Here is a 21,523-nt window from a genome sequence, read left to right as displayed (position 1 = left end):
TTGTTTGCTTCAAAGCATTCTATGATTTGGGAATGCTGTCACATTCAAGGTCTCTACGCTTTGGCCCTAACCAATCATTTATTCATTCAACAAATAATGTCCCCAGCCTTGACGCACCTCACAATCTAATAGGGACACACTAAACAAGTAATAGGAATATAAGACAAGACATCCCTGAGCCAAATTCTGGAGGAACCCAGAGGATCTGAGAAGACAAAGAGAGGAAGAATTATTGGAGTTATTGGAGTTAGTCCTAAGAAAGGATAGAGGAAGAGGCAGGAAGACAGTTAAAGGAAAGATATGTTGTAATGAAAAAGCATGATGAGTCCAGGGAGGTGGGAAGCATGTGTGATGTGACAGCCACATGGGGTACCGATGTGTAGGAGCGAGACACGGGCCTGGGGCGTACACTGGAGCTGGCTTGTGAAGGGCCCAGCTCAGTGTTCAAACCTTACCCTGGAAGCCCCAATTTCTCAGTAGGTAAGACAGACTGCTGGTGTGCAAGCTGCTCTGAAGCAGTAGTTAGTGAGGGTGGTTCATTCTAAAGGTCTGGTTTATTTAAATGTGCATTAGAAAAATACTGGTTTTCCATTTAAGATAAATTTAAATAAACATGCTTAAGCAAAACAAAAGTGAGTTAATTTTTAAAATATATTAATTATAAACAATGATATAGGTGAAATGTAGGTATGGGGAAAACTGTAAAGGTAGTAAAATGACTGGTATTGGGAAACATGGAAAGATGGAGAACTGGGGGCAGTTTTTAAATAGGAGGATGGCGCGGTCAGAGGCGTCTTTTATGAGGACAACTGCTGAGAGTGGAGCACACCCGGTCTCTGGCCTCATCTATCACTCTCTCCTGCACCGCCCTGGCCCTTTCATCCACCTAGACAGTTCCAGACTGGCATGCCTTGCCCCAGGGCCCTACCTTTGCAGCATAGCTGGGTGGCTGAGAGATGAATCTGGAGCCAGAATGACTGGATTTGGACCCCAGCTCTCCACTCACTGGCTGGCAACCTGGGAAAATTGCTTTACCTCTCTGTGCCTTATATGTCACCTCATAAGGTTGCAATGAAGATGCAGAAAGTTAATATTTGTAAAGAGCTTGAAATGTGCCTGGCACTCAGTAGGTACTGTGTTCCATATATGTATTAATTAAAGTAATGAGTTTTATCGGCCCTAAAACACACCCTCCCTTCTATGCCTTGCAAATCTATTTATTCAAAATCCAGCTGAAACCAAATGTCCATCAACTGATGAATGGATAAACAAAATGTAGTATATCCATACAATGAAATATTATTCAGCCATAAAAAGGAATGAGGTTCTGATACTTGCCACAGCATGGGTGAACCTCGAAAACATCATGCTGAGTGAAACAAGCTAGACACAAAAGGCCACAAATATAATATATCATTCTGTCCGTATGAAACTGGCAAACCCACAGAGACAGAAAGTAGGCTAGTGGTTGCCAGGGGGTGAGGGGAAGGGAAATGAAGAGTGAGTGCTCAACAGGCACAGGGGTTCTTTTTCGGGTAATGAAAATTTTCTGGAATTAGATAGTGGTCATGGTTGCACAACCTTGTGAATGCACTAAAACCAATGAATTTTATACTTTAAAGATTTTATTTTTTTTCCTTTTTCTCCCCAAAGCCCCCCAGTACATAGTTGTATATTCTTTGTTGTGGGTTCTTTTAGTTGTGGCATGTGGGACGCTGCCTCAGCGTGGTTTGATGAGCAGTGCCATGAACGCGCCCAGGATTTGAACCAACGAAACACTGGGCCGCCTGCAGCGCAGCGCGCGAACTTAACCACTCGGCCACGGGGCAAGCCCCTGAATTTTATACTTTAAAGGGGTGAAATTTATGATATGTGAATTATACCTCCAAAAAAACAAATAGACAAAACGTCCAGCCAAAAGAACCCATATCTTCCCTGACCGCCCCCTCCTCTGGGTGCCCTGTTCAGACCACACACTATACTGTTCTATGACAGTAAGTTGAGCACAGGTCAGTGGTCCCCACTGAGGTGTGAGCAGCTTGAGGGCGGGAAGAGTGTCCCGCTCATAAAACTCTCCACAACTTAGCAGTGACCAGTACCCAGTAGTTGTGCCAGTAAATGCCTGTCCATATAATAAGCAGAACATTACCACTGAGGGAAGAGCAGGCCTGGAGAGTAATTGATTCCCTCAAGTGCGCAGGCTCTAAAGTACCAACCCAGTAGCAAAAGATCTCACGCTCCTGCACGGGGGCCCAACCCCTGTTGAGTATTAAGACTATGTACAAAACAGCATAAAAAGCCCTTTCTTTTGCCATTGAGATTGCAACAAGCTTAGACTTGGATTTCTTTCTCTCTCCTGTCAACTAGGCTTGTTTGTGCCGGGCAAACATGCAAATCCTGAATGTAGAGATTGTTGGAGCACTCTCTGCTCTCAGAATCACTGTCCTATCAAAGCTGTTGTTAGCAAGGCAAGTAGGAGCCTAAGATCCTGGCATGGAAGCCACACTCTGGGTGAGCACATGCTACGAAGCAAATCTAAGTAGCAGAAATCCCACAAACACGGCGCCATCGAATGAAGTGGAGTGCCTCCTATGTGCATTCCTTAGAGTCAGCCAGCTAATCCCATTGTCATCGCTGATCTGGAAAACCAAGGTGACGTGAAACATGTGAGCTCTCTGCAATGTGTGGACACATTTCCGTACCTCCTCTTGTATCCACCTTTGCTAGGGAGGCAGGTGTGACATAGAAAGAGACCAGAACTTCAATTTAGAACATCAGGGTTAAATTTGGGGTTCCGTGTGAATTCAGCACATTTCCCCCCAGAGCCTCAGCGTCCCCCTCTGTCAAATGGGGACTACAAATATCTCAGGGATGGTGCGAGGATTAAGTAAGCTAAAGTGAGGGCCAGTTGTTTACAGAATTGCAGTATGGCTCAAGGATAGCTATGCAAATACAAGCACATTACAAAGAGCTTAAGGGAAGGGTATAAAAAAGCTAATGCGGTTCTTTAAGGAGGAGGAACCTGGGTGATTTTTGCCCTTTTTGTTTCCATTTTTCTTTACCTCTATAAAGTACATGCTTTGCCCACGAGATAAGGTCCTCAAGATCTGGTTTCTTCCTGCCTCTTCAGCCTCATCTCTCTGAACTCAGGGATTGCTCCCTAACTGGCATCTACCTGTTTCTCACATATGCAAGTCTTTTTCGAGACTCATTCAAGAATCACCTCTAACTGTGGAGCCAAACTGCCTGGGTTCAAACTCCGGCTCTGCCCTTACTAGCTATGTAGCCCTAGGCAAGTTACTTAACCTCTCGGTACCTCAGTCTTCTCCTCTGTAAAATGGGGATAATATTATATGCACCTCATAGTGTTTTTATGGGGGTTAAATGAGTTAATCGTTGTAAAGTGCTTAGAACAGGACGGGGCACTTAACTGGTGCTATGTAAACGTTAAGTACATTAAAGGTCTTATCTTTATGAGGAGCTCCCTAAACATCCCCCCTTCCCCTGCTAAGCTTCATCTGGTTAAACTGATGCTACTGATTCCTAATAGCTTCTAGAATATTCCATAGCACTCATTTCTAATGTGTCAGTCTGTCTGGACTAGACCATAAGTTCCTTTAGAACAGACCTTTTCTTATTTCTAGAAAACAAATGTAGGCAGAAAATTAAGGATTTTCAGTGACTCAATGGATGAATAAATAAATAAAAGCATTTTTTTTGCTTACATGTCTTACCTCGTCTCTGAACTCCTTAAGAACTCATAATATTTCTTATCCATTGTGTATCTCTAATGCCTGATAAAACAACTGTATCCACTCAACGAACAAATGGCTAGAGTTACTACTACCAAGAAGGCCAACAAGACACACAGAATCTTCAAGAAGAGTTTTGGAAGCAAACTTGAAAGCATTATTCAAGACATGGGCAAAACCATAGGGCATCTTACATTGATTGGTACAATTTGTCCATCACATCAAAGATATCATGGATGAGATATATCTATCTATATCCAATATCATGAGGGGAGCAACTAAAATAATCGTGCATTAAGTGTTGGCTTTCAATACAAGACTTATGCTTCTTCAAAGCAGAAGGATGAAGACTGAGATGGAATAGGACTCAAACATCAAAAACGTGAAGGGTCAAGAAAGTCAGGATGCAGTTAAGTTAGCTACTTTCAGAAGCCTGATAGCTTGAGAGGGACAAAAAGTAAGCATTTCTTTAACAACAGGTAGTAAACTGTAGAACCAGTTGCTCCTAAAGGTAGAAGGGAGGAAAACGGAGATAAGTTCCCTGGAATTTGAATGAATTCACTGATCATGGATCCATATGTGTGAGTGTGGAGAGAGAATAGCATCTAGGATCCGTATTTAACTGACATTCAAAGAGTGTCACCAGAAATTCCACGAATTACGATGTCCAAAACATATCCCACGAAGCTTGCTGGAGACAGCAACAAATGCCCTGATCTAACCAGGCATCTGTAGAGCTTTTGTGACCTTAAATGATCTGACCTGGCGTAACACAAAACATTTTCTTTGATTGTAATTCATTTCTTCTGGAAACTGGGTAAACTAAGCTTCCCTCAGCCAGGAATTGCACACCTAAATGCATTTATCTTTTTCCCCCAAATCTACAGGACATCAAATATTGACCACAATGTTTCTTCAAAGGAAAATGTCAGCCGGGTACATGGAGTTCATTTCTAGCCATCCTCATCCTCTAATGTTTGTTGTTTTTCCAAAGCTGTTGACAATGTATCTGTATACCAGCACGCATTTACTTAATAGAGATCTCTCTCCATGCAGTTTAAAGCATTGTACAAGGATTCTTCATTTTAAATGAATTCAAAATACAGACTTAATGAAGCTTAGGACACCTTCATTCTACTTAACCTAAAGCTTCAAACTGAAGGCATCGTTAGGTCTGAAAATATTCTACTAAGAAACTTTCTCAAAGCCTAGCTCTACCAAGAAATTTATAAATACCAAGAAACCTCTCAAAGAAAAAACAAAGAGTCTAACAAAATTCTGGGAGTACTTTAGTGACATCAGTAACACCCAAGGAAAAATTCTCAGAACCTGAGAAGGAAGGAGTGAAGTGACTGAGGTTAAGCAATATTGAATCTGCAGCAAAGGGAAAAAGAAACTCTTAAGTGAGGACTTTTCTAGCAGACTGTTGGTAAACACTTACATCCTAAGAATGGTTCAACTCTGTCACTGGCCTTCTCCCCCAAATTCCTTCTTGGACCCTGAATCTTCAGAAAAGAGATGAGTGTTAACAACTAAAGGAGGGGCTGGCCTGGTGGCATAGTCATTAAGTTTGCACACTCCGCTTCAGTGGCTCAGAGTTCTCAGGTTCAGATCCCGGGTGTGGACCTACGCACTGCTCATCAAGCCATGCTGTGGCAGTGTCCCACATACAAAATAGAGGAAGACTGGCACAGATGTTAGCTCAGGGATGATCTTCCTTCAGCAAAAAGAGGAAGATTGGCAACAGATGTTAGCTCAGGGCCAATCTTCCTCACACACAAAAAAATTAGTTCATGATTCCTTACAATAATGCAGAAAAAGAAAGCTAAAATAAATGTGCATTTTTATTAAAAAAAAAAACTAAAGTAAGCAACACTATTTGTTCAAGTTGTACAGGACTGTAGTGGATATGGAGAGCAAAGACTCTTCTAGAATGGGGTTTCCCAATCTTGGCACTATTTCACATGTGGAGCCAGATAATTCTTTGCTGTGTGGGGCTATCCTGTGCATTGCAGGAGGTTTGGTAGCATCCCTGGCCTCTGTCCACAGATGCCAGTAGCAGCTCACGTCTCCCAGACTGTGACAACCAATAATGTCTCCAGACATTGACAAATGTCCCCTGGAGGACAATCTCAATCAGTGGAGAACCACTGGTCTAGAGCACTGGTCAAGAACCACCCTATATGCCAGCAGTAGTCACTATCTCAAACGGGATTCAGGAATCAGGAATCAAGTCTGTAAGAACTTTGTAAGATCTGGACAAGCCATCTAACATAGCAGTTTCCTTCCTGTGACTTAATGCCAGGATGACTGTCCTTCTCATCCACTCCCTCCCCGTCACCCGGTTTACTCCCACCACCCTGATCTTCCCTGTAGACAGCCTATGAAAAGCAACCTTTTACAGATTTGAACCATGAAAGCAGAAAGACTCGGAGAAATTTACAGCACTGCGAAACATAACTCCTGTCAGAAAAGTCCCCTCCCTTCTACCCAATTTTATTTATTTTATTTTTTTTTTCCTTAAGATTGACACCTGGGCTAACAACTGTTGTCAATCTTTTTTTTTTTTTTTCTGCTTTATCTCCCCAAACCACCCCCTGTACATAGTTGTATATCTTAGTTGCAGGTTCTTCTAGTTGTGGGATGTGGGACGCCACCTCAACGTGGCCTGATGAGCGGTGCCATGTCCGCGCCCAGGATCCGAACCCTGGGCCGCCCCAGCGGAGCGTGCAAACTTAACCACTTGGCCACGGAGCCGGCCCCCTACCCAACTTTAAAGGTAAGGAAATTAAAAGCCAGTAAGGTGAAAGGCCATGTCCGAGGTCACTTGTCTGAGGCCTTATAAACCGGTGGCAGATCCTGGTAAGAAGACTAGTTCCCAGTCCAGGGATTTTCCCAAACCTGACCTCATTTGGGAAGCCTTATGAGAGTCCAAATCCTGACTACTGTTTACCCTGGGCAAGCTGCTTGACCTGTCAGTGCCTCATTTCACGTCTACAATCGAGAGTAATAAATAGTAGGACTGACTTCTTAGGGGCGGTTTTGTTGATTAAATAAGGTCATGCCTAGCATACAGTAGGTGCTCATTCAATGTCAGCTCCTTGTTAGCCATTATTATTTTCTATTTTTAACTTTCAACTTCAAATATTTAGTTACAGATAGCTGTTCAGCGATTCCTCAGACACAAACCTCCTCCTTTCTCTGTGTGATCTCTGGTACGCATTATAGCAGCTCCTCACCAAAGTATCTGTCCTCTTAAAAACAGAATTTAGGGGCTGGCCCAGTGGCGTAGTGGTTAAGTTCACACATTCCACTTTGGCAGCCCAGGGCTCACAGGTTCAGGTCTCAGGCGCAGACCTACACACTGCTCATCAAGCCATGCTGTGGCTGCATCCTACATACAAAACAGAGGCCGACTGGCACAGATGTTAGCTCAGGGCCAATCTTCCTCACATACAAAAAACCAAACAGAATTTAAATAAATGTGAAATCTTCAAGCACTACATATCCTTTTGAAAACTGACCCATCTTATGCAAAACCAAAAACCACACCATTTGGTCCAATTAAGCAATAATAAACTTGATTACACCTCGAGGGCTCCTCTGGTGTTGACATACCAGAATGAAAAGCTGCAGCCGTTGACAGTTTCCATAGGCATGATTACAAAACATTATCCATAGTAACCTCTTCTACCTCCACCCACTCCTAATGGTTTCTGATTTTTAAACCATTACTTTTTTGGACTGAAGTTTCCCATTGCTTCAGACCAAAATATAACATTTTATTCCTAAGAAACTGGAAATATATGCTCAATCATTTTTTTTTTTAGAATAACCAGTGGTGGAGGAGGCAGGCTTGCAGTGGCGGTACCAAAAATGAACAGACAAAGCTTTCACTCCTCTAAGCTCCAAGAGCCTTGTGCCTCATCTACCATCACACGCCAGTGCTTACTCTAGTTGCTCAAAAAATGGGTCTGCTAGAGATACAACTCAGCCTTTCGCAATGGAGTTTAAAGTGTGTTTGTATTGGCTTCCAGTTTCCACACACATAACACGCAGACGTGCAGCAAGCCCGCGTGAAGTTAGGTAAGGAAGACACGAGAAATATACATTCTAAGTGAATCCATTTTTATGTGTCACTATTTACAGCATGAATTTGCATGCCCTACACAGTCGTAAATCACAAGGAAATCTACTATGCTTCATCACTCAATGCAATATTTTTTTATCTTTTGTAATGTGGGGTGAATTTTTGTTCGTGCATGATTTATACTTAGTTTTCAATATTAAACATATGTTATTTAATATACATTAAATATATATTCTATATTAAATATATTTAATTATCTTAGCATATACTATAATACTTATAATAGCATATAAATGTTAACACATAATGCAAATATCAAGCATTTAATATTGAAATATTAAATATATAAGATTAATTTGAATTAGAAGATTCTTGATGGCTGAAACTATACTTAGGAATTTGTAGGGGCCGGCCCTGTGGCTGAGTGGTTGAGTTCGCATGCTCCACTTTGGCAGCCCAGGGTTTCACCCATTCGGATCCTGGGCGCGGACATGGCATCACTCATCAGGCCACGCTGAGGTGGCGTCCCACATAGCACAATCAGAGGCACTCACAATTGGAATACACAACTATGTGCTGGAGGGCTTTGGGGAGAAGAAGGGGGAAAAAAAAGATTGGCAACAGTTGTTAGCTCAGGTGCCAATCTAAAAAAAAAAAAAACATTTTTTTAATGTTAATGCACCCTAACCCACCCCCCTTCAGTTTCCTATACACAGTAGATGCTCAGTTAGTGTTAGAATACTATTTTTACATTTGCGATACAAAAAAGTCCCCAAACCTTATCTATATTTGCAAATCTGGACATAGTGAGAAAGAAAGAAATACTGAAATGCAAGATAGTTGCCTAGAAGAGGTGGTTCCCACTCTTGCTGGAGGTTTCAACATCTCCTTGGGATGTTTAACAGGCATCTCAGTGAACATGACCCAGACTCAACAGGTTTTTTTTTTGCTGAGGAAGACTCGCCCTGAGCTAACATCTGTTGCCAATCTTCCTCCTTTTTAGCTTGAGGAAGACTAACCCTGAGCTAACATCCATGCCAATCTTCCTCTGTTTTGGACGTGGGTCACCACCACAGCATGGCTGACAGTGGCGTAGGTCTGTGCCCAGGATCCGAACCTGTGAATCTGGGCCACCAAAGCGGAGCACACCAAACTTAACCTTAACCGCTATGCCACGGGGCCAGCCCCCAAACTCAACTTTTGATTCCCACTGCCCCCCTCCTCATACCTCTTCTCCTTCAGTCTCCCTCACTGCACCCAGTAACTCAAGCTAGAATCCTCATTCCTCCCCTCACCCCTACATCCAGGCCATCACCAGCCATTGGTGACACCCGCCAGGGTTGAACTGAGACTGTAAAAAAGGCAGGAGGAAGCACAGAAGAAATCCCACGTAGGTGACCAGCTTCCCTCCACCTCCACAGCAAGCCTTAAAAAGGAACTATAATCTTCTCACTTTGGTGCTGTGACAGTGCCCTCCAATCCAATCTTTGACCAGTCGTTAGTCACCTTTTAACAAGTCAATCCTCTTTAGCGGCTTTCCATTGGGCTCAGCAGTCACAAAATGCAAACTCTTTTCCACGGTCTTGAAGGGCCTACATACTGAGGTCTCAGTAACCCCCACAACCCTCCCTCGTGCCCCTCTGCTCCTAGCTCCCAATGCTGCAACAGCATCAGCCTTCTTTATGCCCCTCAACAAGCCAAGCTTTTTCCAGCCTTCGGACCCTCACAAATGCTACTCCATCTAGCAAAGATCTTCCTGTCCATCAGACGCCTTCAGCATCACCTCACTGGAAGAGCCTTCTCAGACCACTGTAGCTAAGAGTCCACCTCCTATTGTCTCGTACCCATTAGTTCCTTCAGAGTACTGAACCCCATCTCCACCCCCAAAGGAAGTCCCACGAGGGCAAAGAACTTTCTCCACTAAATACCTAGTACCCAGTGTCTGGCACATAGCAGCTGCTAAATAAATAACAGTTGAGTCTGTGTCTACATAAGAAAAATAGGTTTTTCCAATGTCTGGTTTAAACCAGTTCAATTCATATTCATCTCTTTTTTTTTCAAGTGTACCTATTTACTAGGTCTGTATTTTGATAAATTTTTCTAACTCATAAATAATTACCACCAGCTCCTTCACACAGTATATTGTTAAAGACAGACCTAATTTAACATTTATACGCTATTCACTTTTAATGTCCCATTCAGTACATATGGTAAGTAATAAAATGATTTGCAGAAAGAACTACAAATATTAGCTGTTTATTAGGTCTATTTTGGTTTTTTCTAATTCCTCAACACATTGTCCAGTTGCTATCAACTGGGGTGAGAGCTTCTAAATCAATTTACTATCAATTATGATAATAGCTTCCAAATCAACTTAGAAGTGAGAAAAACCCAAACAATTCTAAATTAGCCACAAACCATGACGAACAAGAGTCAAAAATGACTAAATCCAGGATTTCCATGTACCTTCAGCAGGATTTATACACTATTGTTGGTTTTTGTTTTTGTTTTTACTTCCAAGCACCTTCCTGGAGTGTATACTCACTTTCAAGACCACTTCTAGGGTTCCCAAGCCTAGCAGCCTCAGGATTCTACCAACCAGTGGGGAAGCCCTTTCCAGTGTCCAGTGATGGATCTAAAAGAAACAGGAGGATTCATAGAGGGAGCTGTACCTCCAAGGACCAAGGAAAGCCATTTTGCCAAACCAAGGTAATCGTGCAAAGGTAGAGAATGAGGCCAAGGCTAGCAAATGGGTATGACAACCAGAGAGCTGTTGTGGCTCTCGGTAAAAGACCAAGGTTTTGCCCAAAGGTTCCGAGGAAATATGAAACACTCAGACAATGACACTAGCACTCATTTCATGCCAGGTCAAGGCAAAATACCTAATGGGGCTCTGCCATCGAGAAAAATCTAGATGGAATCCTGGAGCAGCAGCAGATGGCATTTGGCAAAATCTCAAAGGTCAACAGAGATAGTTAAAAAAAAAAAAACAAAAACCTGTCCTGACAGTTACTTTGAGAAGAATCATTAATTATAATTAAATGACAATAGAAAAAGTGATAAACAATATAGCAACATGAGTTAGCCAAGTATAATTATCTGTAGGGCATGCAATTCACAAGACTGGTTCAAAGCAGAGGGCTGCAAGGACTAGATGGAAATCACAAAAAGATTGCCAAAGAAGAGGCTTTGATTTGGAAACAGAAGGGCTGCAATGATTGCGCCATACCACAAAGCCCTGCCTTGCTCGTTACTTAGTCATCCGCCTCCACGGAGCGCAGAGAAAATAAAGAAGCCAGAGGAAACATGGCGGCGTAAGAGGAGAGGCCCAGGAGAAAAACCCACCCTCACTCAGACAGATACGTTCATGACTGTATTTTGAGTAGAACACACAAGTTGTACTACACTTTCAGTCATACTTGGGGTGTGTAAAAGCCAGTGTGACTTATTCATTCACTCAACAAATATTTTTTTGAGTACCTATTCTCTGGCAGACTCTGCTCTGCTGTAGGGTGCTTGGGATACATCAATAGAGGAAGCAGACATTCTAGTGGGGAGGAGATACACAGTGAGCCACACAGTTATATAACATGCTAAAAAGTGATAAGTACTATATAAAAAACAGAGCAATGGAGGGAGATAGAGAGTGCCAGCAGGAAGGCGAAATTGCTGTTTAGAAAACGGGAGGAAGAGCAAAGACTTGAAGGAGGTGAAAAAGTGAGCCATACAGATATTTGGAGAAGATGGTTCATGGAGTGGGAGCAGCCAGTGCAAAGGCCTGAGGTATGAAACTGTGGCTAAAGCAAAGAAAGTAAAATGGAGTGAGTGATAGGAGGTGAGATTAAAGAGATAGTGGGAATAGAAATTTAGTGCCTCGTTGGCTTTTGGGTGAGATGGAGAGGTGCTGGAAAGTTTTCAGCAGGGGACTGACAGGATCTGACTTCTGTTTTAAAAGAGTTGCTCTTGGGGCTGGCCAGGTGGCATAGTGGTTAAGTTCACTTGCTCCATTTTGGTGGCCCAGGGTTTGTGGGTTCGGATCCCAGGTGCAGACCTAAACACCTTTCATCAGGCCATGCGCGATGGTGGCATCCCACATACAAAATAGAGGAAGACTGGCACAGATGCTAGCTCAGGGCCAATCTTCCTCACCAAAAGAAAAAAAAAAGAGTTGCTCTGGATATTGTGTCAAGAAGAAAGTATATGAAGCAAGGGCAAAGGTGGAAGCAGGGAGAACAGATAAGGCAGATTCTGCAGTTTCACTGACTAGTTCATTGACTAGCTCTAGCCTATGGGGAAAGGGCAAGACCCTTCAAACATTACCAGGATGTGCGAGAACATGGGTGTTACCATTTCATTTCAGGGTCTGTGTTCCTCCTACAGTTCCCACAGGGAGAATGACTCCTGGGTGCCGCTCTGGGAAGGCTGCTGGGAGACTATTCCAAGACTCTGCCTTCCCAGGTTCCGTTCCAGCTGCTAGGAGTGATCATCTACGAATATGGAGCAACTGCAGATGAAAGGCACAAATTCCAGGGCTCACGGGAAGTTTCTGTTTGCTCACTGGCAAATCCACATATACCTTGTGGTGGATCCTGGAACTCACAAAGTGGAGCAGAGAGCAAAGGAGGTCCCCGGGCCAAACTACTGTTTGCACCAACTGGGAAGAGCTAACTCCTTAGCAGAGTCCCTTCACTCTGCAAAAAGGGTTTCACTGGACGCAATTCTCCCAATGCTTCTCCAGCCACCTGCCCCCCTACCTCATTTCTCTTGCTTGGCCGAGAGTACACCGTTAGCCCGTAAAAAAAAAAAAAAAATCCATTGTGCCTCACAGATCTGCATAGTCACCTGAGACTGCCCTTCCTTTCTTGGATGTCTTCGTTCACTCTCCCTAATTTTGAGAAAATGCACGTTTTCCTAACAACTGTCTAATAAATTCCTTCTAATTTTGAGAAAATGCATTTTTCCTCCTTCTCACAGCTACCTATTAATAAGTCTGTGCCCTTTCAAGAACGTTAAAGAGCAGAAAAAGAGGTATAAACTTTTAAACAATGTGATGGGCACCTAAGCACTGTCACAATTTGCCCCCTCCCTCCTCCTGGCCTCCCCATCTGGCCACGCTTTCAGAGGCCTGGCTGTGGAGGGGGCTTCCGTTCTGGTTCATTCCTGCCTGAGTTCACTACAGCTCCACTGTATTTCCTCTACCCAACAATTTTTTTGTGGAAGACATAGAAGTCATCCAAATAAATATGGTGTATAGAAAGTATATGAAGAAGGGAATGCAAAAATGCCATTATGTGTGTATAATGGTAAAGTATTTGGCCAAAGAAATTCTTAATTTAGTGAGCACTCACTATAAACTAGGAAGATTGAAGGATGCAAAATATTCTTCAGACACAAATCCTGTCTCCAAGAAACTTAATTTTTGTTTGATATGGAGAATAGTGCATGCATAAAAGCAAGGAGTGATACAAAATTCCAGAAGTGCACAGATAAGGCACTGTGGCAGTTCTGAGAAAGTCCCATATCATATATTATAATCACACTGGTTAGTACTAACCAGTAAAAGTCATAACAGGAACTACTTAAGTCTCACATATTAAGTTCTTTTACACAGAAAATTTCTACTTTGCATTATCCATTTCCAGAATCTACACTCCATTTTCGGCAGGACACTTGGCAGTCTCTCACTGGACAGATCTAACAGCATCATTCCTTGTGTCTGTAATCAACCCCTTATAGCTTAGTGAGAGGAAAAGAAAAAATGTACCTTGGTGATTCTTTTTCTCTTTTTTTGAGGAAGATTAGCCCTGAGCTAACATCTGCTGCCAATCCTCCTCTGTTTGCTGAGGAAGACTGGCCCTGAGCTAACATCCATGCCCACCTTCCTCCACTTTCTGTGTGGGACGCCCACCACAGCATGGCTTGCCAAGCAGTGCCATGTCCACACTCGTGATCTGAACCTGCGAACTCTGGGCCGCCGAATCGGAACGTGCGAACTTAACTGCTGCGCCACTGGGCCAGCACCAATACCTTGGTGATTCTAAGTAATCATTTCCCTATACAACTAAGATACTGAAACCAAAAGAAACTTAGCAAAACATTGCCCACCTACAATGGCAATGGCCATCTGGTCAAAGCCAAGGAGTGATGTTAGGAAGAGAAGCCTGGATTCCAACCAGCAGAAGAGGTCACCAAAGAAAACTCTCAGATGGACAAGGGTAAGGGGACAAGAATTCAAACACAGAAACGCCTCCAAACACACAGTCCACATTTCATGAGGACTATGGATCATACCTTACTGACTACATGCCAAGCACTGTTTTAAACTCCTCCTTACAATAGATTAATTTATTTAATCCTTATAACAACCCTGTAAAGTAGGCATTTTACAGTTGAGGAAACTGAGACACAGAGAGATTAGGTAACCTGCCTGAAGTCCCACAGCTCATAAGTGGCAGAGCCAGGATCTGAACCAAGGCAGTCTATGCTCTTAGCCACTCTGCCATGGAGTTTGCAGGAAGTCATCCCTTTCCCCCAAATTGTCATTTTCACTCTGGCTAACCCCGTTTTCTTTCTCTTCACACGTGACCACATTTTGCCGATTACCCTGAGAACAAACTAGCCCACAGAGCTGCGCTCCCCTCTGCGTCAGCAGGCGGCAGCTTTTGCCTTTTATGATCTCATTAAAGTCCAAGGTAATCCACTACCACCACCTTCTTCTGCGTGGAGAACTATATCACAGAAATTAGCTGGGAAAATTAAAAAAAAAAAAAAAAAAAACCACAACAAAAACATCAGGCCATTGAATTTTCTGTTCATAATAAGCTGCAGTGCCCCATTGAGTTTTCTGTGTCACCAAACCCTCCCAGTTGTGGGAACACAAAGGCAACTTTGTCTTGAGAAAGCTACTGAGGAGATGGGCCTAATCTTGGCAAGGGCTTGGTGTACCGAGAACCATGTTATTATTTTTTTAAATAAATGACAACAAACAAAAAGAAATATTATTTAAGCCATCTTTTCAAAAGTCACAGTGTTATTATCATCGTGGACGAGCATTCCTACTTTTAGAATCTTGACTATTTTACCTGAGCTCAAAAGGCCCAAATATACATTTTCAGAATGGCAATCAAACTGATCTAGACAATATCCACCTGAGAAAATCCTCTTCATTTGATTAAGTACTTATTTTTTTCTTTTGACATGTAAAAGGTTTTACAAAAATGATTGAGCCGGGTCTCAGGGCTCTCAAAGGTAAACACTTTCTATTATAATTTTCACAAGTTGGCGTTTCCTTGATCAGGTGGAGGCGTCCTGTTCCTGTTTCAGTTACATAATGCCCTGCATTCACTGTACACCCATCCACTGCCCACTGGTACGTACTGTATATTTAACTCTTGCTCACCCATATGTGGATTATCCATAGCTTCTGGGATCAGGTTCTCTTTCTCCCCAGTTGGTGGAAACTCAAAGAACATGAGCAAAATTGACTATTAGCCAAAGCAAAGCAGAATCAGGAGGCTAAAGCTTTCAGCAACTCCGCTTGCATTCAACACCCACCCACCGGCACTGACCACGGTCTTGGCACTGGGCCGCCATGTTCCCAAGAGCCGCAAACCTACAGTATCCCCAAAGATCAGAGGAGACCAGATATTGTTTTCTTGATTAATGTGACTGGCTGTAATTTACAAATAAAGTATACACTTCTGCAGAAGCAGGAATCTGCTGAGGCCAAAGGATTAATATTTTCCCAGAATCACAAAGGGCTTTCCGGGTTACACCAGCACTCTGTCTTCTGATGTCATCTCTCTTAAATGGCCTTCAGAAAGGTAGAGATTGTACTTCTGATTTCTAAAATGACCCCACTATTAAAACCAGATAAGATTTACCAAAAAAGCAACTATAAACTACACTCAATCATTTCTATTATAGTATCAGTTTACTTACGTTGTGTATCTTATAAACATATGAACTATATACATCTAAACATACCCACAAATCATTTTTGCATAAACTAAGTTCCTCTGATGACAAAAACTGAATATTGACAACAAAAGAATGCTCATGTTATATATGCAAGTTACATAAGCGGAGCTGTGATTTTGTTTCAGGTGTCCTAAACCACGGCAGAAAGGCAAGGCAAGGCGCAGTGGGAGTGTAGTTGAAGGGTTTGTGCCTCTTGTAATCAGATTACTTTTGCTTGTACTAAGAAATAGCTTAAATTCATTCAAATTAGCCATCTATTGCAGAGCCCTGGGAGCACTGTAATTACAAAAGGGGCGACAAGCTTCAAATTCTTACAGTTGCCAGTTCACCTGCCACAGTTTGATGGCACTGACAATCTCCCGTGTGAGCTTTCTGGTAAACTCCATACTACTAATGGTGTCTGGAACGCACCTGTTTCTTGGCCACTTATTCCATTTATTCCTCCAGACACTCTCTTCCCTTCTACTTTCACTGGACAACTCCTCCCTCATGTCTTTTTCAGGGTAAAATATAAGAAGTTCCGAACAGAGAGGGTGCATTGACTTCAAGGGGTCTTTGACTCCTCTCCCCCAGACAGATGCTGACAGAATGGAAGGGGAAGCAACCACGACAAGAGAAGCAGAAACAATCAGAAATCAAGCTCACACCATCTCAGGATTGTTTTACTGACAAGATGATTCAGGACCACACACAAAAGGTGGCAGGGTGCCATTTCCCCCTAAATCCCTCCAGCATTACATGTTTCCAACAACTTGGGATGACGAACAATTACTTACTATCATTTCTACAACAGTTCTTCACTGGAGGTTTCAAAGGCCTCCTATCTCAGAACCCAAGTGATCTCTGCATTGCTGTGATTGAAAATCTTTTTCCAGTTGTTCTTTGAAGCAATTACTCTAAGCAGGTGGTTTTGACTAACACACACATCTTACCAGATTAAACCAGAAAATCAACGTCATCATAAGACACTGAAACTGCTCCCAAGAGGAAAAACATATCTCTTAATCGGGCCAGTAGTTGAAATGTTGCAACAAAACCTTTAACTGGGAATCATTCTGACAACCACTTTTTAAACTGCATTTACGTCTTCACTGTAACTTCATAAACGTTTGGCACACAAACTCTAGATTCATGCAAAATATATCCTTTTTCTAAATCTTATGAATCCCAAACTTAAACCCTCTTCAGAGTAAGTTTTTTCTAGGATTATGCATCCTCTAAGAAACCCTAATCACAGTTTCACTGGAAACTCAGTCCAATTTTGAGGGGATCTCCCTCCACACACCAGCACCCCCACATCCATTCCCCTGCCCATCCTTTAAAAATCAGAAGGGTCTTGAAAAGCGGAGGTGGAAACCTGTCTGAAATTGGCAAATATTTTCCTACAGCAGTCAAAGCTCAATCATTTAGGACATGATTTACTTTCAATCTTCAGATCAAGAGTAGAATTTTAAAAATAAGTTCATTTTCTAAGAAACTAATTTCATCTATTTTAACCTTGTAATCTTTGTTTAAATTACCTAGAACGGGTTCCATTACTAGTAAACCAAAGAGAACAGTCTAATCGGAAGGTTCTTATCACATGAGGAAAAAATAATCTGAGTCGTCTTAAACACTAGTGAGAGCAAGTATACAGGACACGTGTCCAGAAACACATAGTTTCCTTCCCTTCTGAGTCTACTTCATCCTCAGTGTCACCAACTGTTTGAGGCAGAATCCTTTCAAAATATAGTCTGGAGCAGCACAGTGGGGGAATCAAAAATAAACACGTTGACTATTAAAACTATGGCGATTGGAATAAAGTGATGATGTCGAATTTTCAAACCTACAAGCTTCTGAAAGCTCAAAACCAAGAGGAAGACAGCAAATCTTCAAAATTTGCTTCATTTTCAGCATATGTAAAAAAAGTCTCTTTTCAGATGAATTTAGGTGTAGCCTCGTCAAGTAAAGAAGCTTGGCAGAGTTAGGCTAGCTGCTTTGTTTTTGTCAGCTCATTTCTTCACTTAACAAATATTGAAAGTTAATCATGAAGCTGGGCTCTTGTGAAATTTCTGATCCCTCAATCTCCCAGTATGCAGTAATTGAGTCAAAGAGGCCAAAGATACGAGGACCAGAACAGGGAGAAGGGGAAGGTAGATAAAAAAGGATACAAAAACCCAAACTTCTTTCTTTTCCTCCTCCTGTTTCCCTTTTGGCCTGGGTTGGCTTTGTTTCCCTCCAAGATGTCACATCATCAACGGGACAAAGATGATTGTTTCAATTAACAGCAACACAAACTCCCACAAATGCTATCTCATGGCCTTGATTGTGTATTCCAGTTTGTCTAGGGGTTCTGTGTTTTATGCCGCTGACAACCTTTGACCTTTTAGATTTGGCACCTGCAATTCTCAAACGCTCCTGATCTAATTGTAATAGTGCTTAAAACTGCGGTGACGTCTTCACGGTTGTGTTGTCAACTCTTCGCTTTCTCTCTCCTAAAAGATTCATGTGACTCCAGCATTAAAAGTTTTTAAAAGAACAGTTTTTTTTAAAAAAAATTTTTTTAAGAACACATTTCTAATCTACATTCCTGCTAAACTGAGTGAGCCATTAAAATGCCACTAGGAAAAAATTGCTTGATTTTTCATTCAAATCAGTAATGGCCTAGAAGTAAACACCTTGAGGACACTATCCTTCTAAGCCTCAAGAAAGGAGCCACATCCCCACACGCCTTGGGACACAACCCAAGAGTAAATGAACTTCTACCTAATTAAAAAATAAATCATTTACTTGAAAAATTCCACTTTATTTTAACTGATTTCTTAAATATCGGGTGACTGGTGATTCGTCAACTGTCATAATTCCTCATCAGTCCTATACTCTTATGCAGATTGGATTTTTAACTTTAAGCAACTAAACCTCCGCTCAGGGTTACCTTTGGAGGTAAATTACTACAGAAAGATACATCCCTCCCACCTTAACACTTAATAAGATGCCTGTCATGAATGTTCCCAATCTCACTTCAATAATCTGACTAAAAAGTCACCTGTGCCTCTGGACGGCCCAATGACGTGTTTTCAAGGGTGAAAAAAAAATCTGTTTCGGGTATGGAAAAGGAAACATGAGGGGGCTGACTGTACATGATTTTCTGCTTTTCCAGAAGCTGACGCTTTTAAATCCTTTTATAAACCCTTTCTTTCCCACGAAATATACCAGAGTCGGAAGGAGGGTGGTAGAATGTGGGAGCTAAGGGCTAAAGAAAGAAGAAAAAGGAAAAAAATTCCAAAATTGGGACCTAAACGTAAGATTAAGGCACAGTAGTGAGAAGGATTTCCAAAAGCCACCTTACCTTTGTTATGTATTTGGAGTCGCCCACTTCAGAAATTAACACCATTCACAGCCCGGTAGCAATTTACACAGCTAGGAAGGAACCCTACAACATCTTCTCGGCCTCCCTCTTTTTAATGTAAAACCAAAATAAGGAGTGTCCAGCTACTCCCCCACCGCGCCGCTTAAAGCAACAGATCGTTTGAGACTTAGCTCTCAGGCTCTGGGAATTCCAGTTTGTCAGAATTTCTTAACCTTGGAAACCTGCAGAGAGAAACTCTCAGCGAGGACAACTCCCCGAGCCCCCGGCTTCTCACTGTCCCGAACTGCGCATTCCAAAGTGGGAAGCAGGAGCGATAACCAGAAGGCAGCTCTCTGGGGCTAAATTCCTTGGCGGGAGCGAGAAGCTGAAAGCGCGGCGAGTCCGCGGGCGGCGCGGCGCCCGTCCCGCACGCGGGGGAGACTGGCGGCCCCGGGAGCCCAGCTGCGTCCGGCACTGCGCACGGGGAGCGCTCTGAGTCTCTCCGAGCTCTTCCCCGGGCCCTCCTCCCTCCGCCCGCTGCCCTCCCCCAGCCGAGGCCATTCGCCTCACAGTAGCAAGGTTGTCTCTCGTCTACTCCCTTCCCTTAAACTCACCAAACCAGATTTTTACTCCCAACACCGGCAACTTCCCGTAAATCTGCACTGAAATTTTATCCAGCCCGCTGAGCCTCCGCTGGCTAAAGGCCAGCGCAACATTCCTGTTGTTTTAGGAGCGCAGATACCTTTGCTGAAGGTTAAAAAAAAAAAAAAAAAAAAACTGCCTTGATGGCAGAGACTTGGGGACTTCACCAGTCAGACTTCTCTCCCCGCTCAAAAAGTCACGTCTATTTCAGACACCCAGAAAGGGCCCCAGAAGTGGCACCTGCTTCACCTGAAGACATCTGTCCGCATCAGACGTCTGGCCCCCTTTGGGCCGTTCAGAGAAACCAAGCAGAAGCATGTTTGAGGAATAAGGAACCTGCCGCTGAATCACGAGCCGAGCAGTCCCACCCCACCCCCGGTCTTCTCCCTACTAAAGAAGTCGTTTAACCAGGTAGGATCAGAGCGAGCACCGCGCCGGGCCTGATGGAAAGGGGGACCTCCCAAAGTGTCCTTACCTGAGAGATGACGGCTCAGGCGAGCGCAAGAAGGAACAGTCACGCGGACGAAGCCCTGACCTTTGCCGGGACCTTCGCAGCAGGGCCTGGGGCCTGGGCGCTGCTCTTTCAGAAGTGGCTCATTTTAATGCGCTCTGACCTAGAGTTACAGCTGGTTTCTAGAAAGGGAACAAAAAACACTGCGTTTAAAAACAGCTGCCGAGCCCTCCCTTAACCTTGCCTGCTCTCTGGGGAGTCGGCTCTAACCCCCCACCCCATCCCATCCCCAAGAAACCGGCAATCCGAGCCCCTCCCCTTCGCATTACCTGTTTACACAAGAGTTAAGGAGCCTCACGCATTTCAATAGAGCGCTAAGCCCGTTTGCAGGCGCGTAATCGGCCAGCAGAAATCGAATTCTGTGTCTAAACAAACTAGAAGAGGAAGCAGGCACTACCAGGAACCTAAAACGGAGTTGTGATTTCGGGTTGCAGTGTCATTCAACTGAGAAAAAAATGTGCTGTTTCTCATTGGGCTACTTTAGCGAAGAACTTGTCCAGAAATACTTTTGGCTGGTTAAATGAGTTAATACGAAGAGCTTAGAACCGTGCCTGGCACACAGCATCAGCGGCCATTGTTATTATTATTTGTATTTGTGCTATGGCTTTTTTCTGAAGTGCAGAGGGCGTGATCAGAGTTAGAAGGGGGCTCTAGACCCTGCACTGCCGCTCACTAGCTGTAAGCCCATGAGCAAATTTTTTAAACCTTTCTCAGCCTCAGTTTCTGGAAGATTCTGATGAGATTTTTGCAAACAGTTTACATTCATGGTGGACAGTCTTGAATATAATGGAAAATAAAGTTCCCGTAAAGGAATGTACAACTGATTTCCATCTCACTTAAAAGTTGCAAGATTGACAAGATACATGGAGATAAATTGGCCTGCACATTCCATGCAGTTCACTAATAGAAAGGAAACCCAGGACCCAGCCATCAGCCATGGGTGCGTGCTTCGTTCTGATTTGGACTAGGCACTGACCCTGGGAGAGTTACTTAACCTATTCAGTAGAAGTTGATGCTGGAGAAATAGCAGTCATTGTCATTTGAAAAACAGTGTGAAATAGGGGGAAATAATTTTCTAACTTCTCATAAACGTTAGAAAATGATTACTGGAGGCTAAAATGTGATCAGTGTCGACACCTTTTTTCCTCCACATAACTTCCCTGTTAAAGAAATCATAATCCCTTTATATTAATGGGGCCCTTTGAACTTTACCAAGCACT

At 43.0% G+C, this 21,523-nt stretch overlaps 1 protein-coding gene across 5 annotated transcripts in view; it reads right to left on the bottom strand.

The window, feature by feature from the left end:
• LOC124237311 (RNA-binding protein 47-like) overlaps positions 1–20,683 on the bottom strand; it is a 147,568-nt gene extending 126,885 nt beyond the window's left edge. Inside the window, exons 1-2 of one of the 5 annotated variants that reach the window (XM_046656808.1) lie at positions 20,573–20,683; positions 20,268–20,425 (exon numbers count right to left, since the gene is read on the bottom strand). The gene's annotated coding sequence lies outside the window, so the exon portion shown is untranslated. Of the gene's footprint in view, positions 1–19,150; positions 19,682–19,764; positions 19,993–20,267; positions 20,523–20,572 lie in introns of those variants that run through there. The other 4 variants (XM_046656807.1, XM_046656809.1, XM_046656814.1 and 1 more) reach the window with 4 other exon arrangements.
• Positions 20,684–21,523: the final 840 nt, after the last annotated feature.

The sequence above is a fragment of the Equus quagga genome, chromosome 3 (assembly GCF_021613505.1).
Source record: "Equus quagga isolate Etosha38 chromosome 3, UCLA_HA_Equagga_1.0, whole genome shotgun sequence".
Lineage (NCBI taxonomy): Eukaryota > Metazoa > Chordata > Mammalia > Perissodactyla > Equidae > Equus > Equus quagga.
The sequence above is the reverse complement of the archived record's forward strand: the minus strand, read 5'-3'. Positions and strand labels throughout refer to the sequence as shown.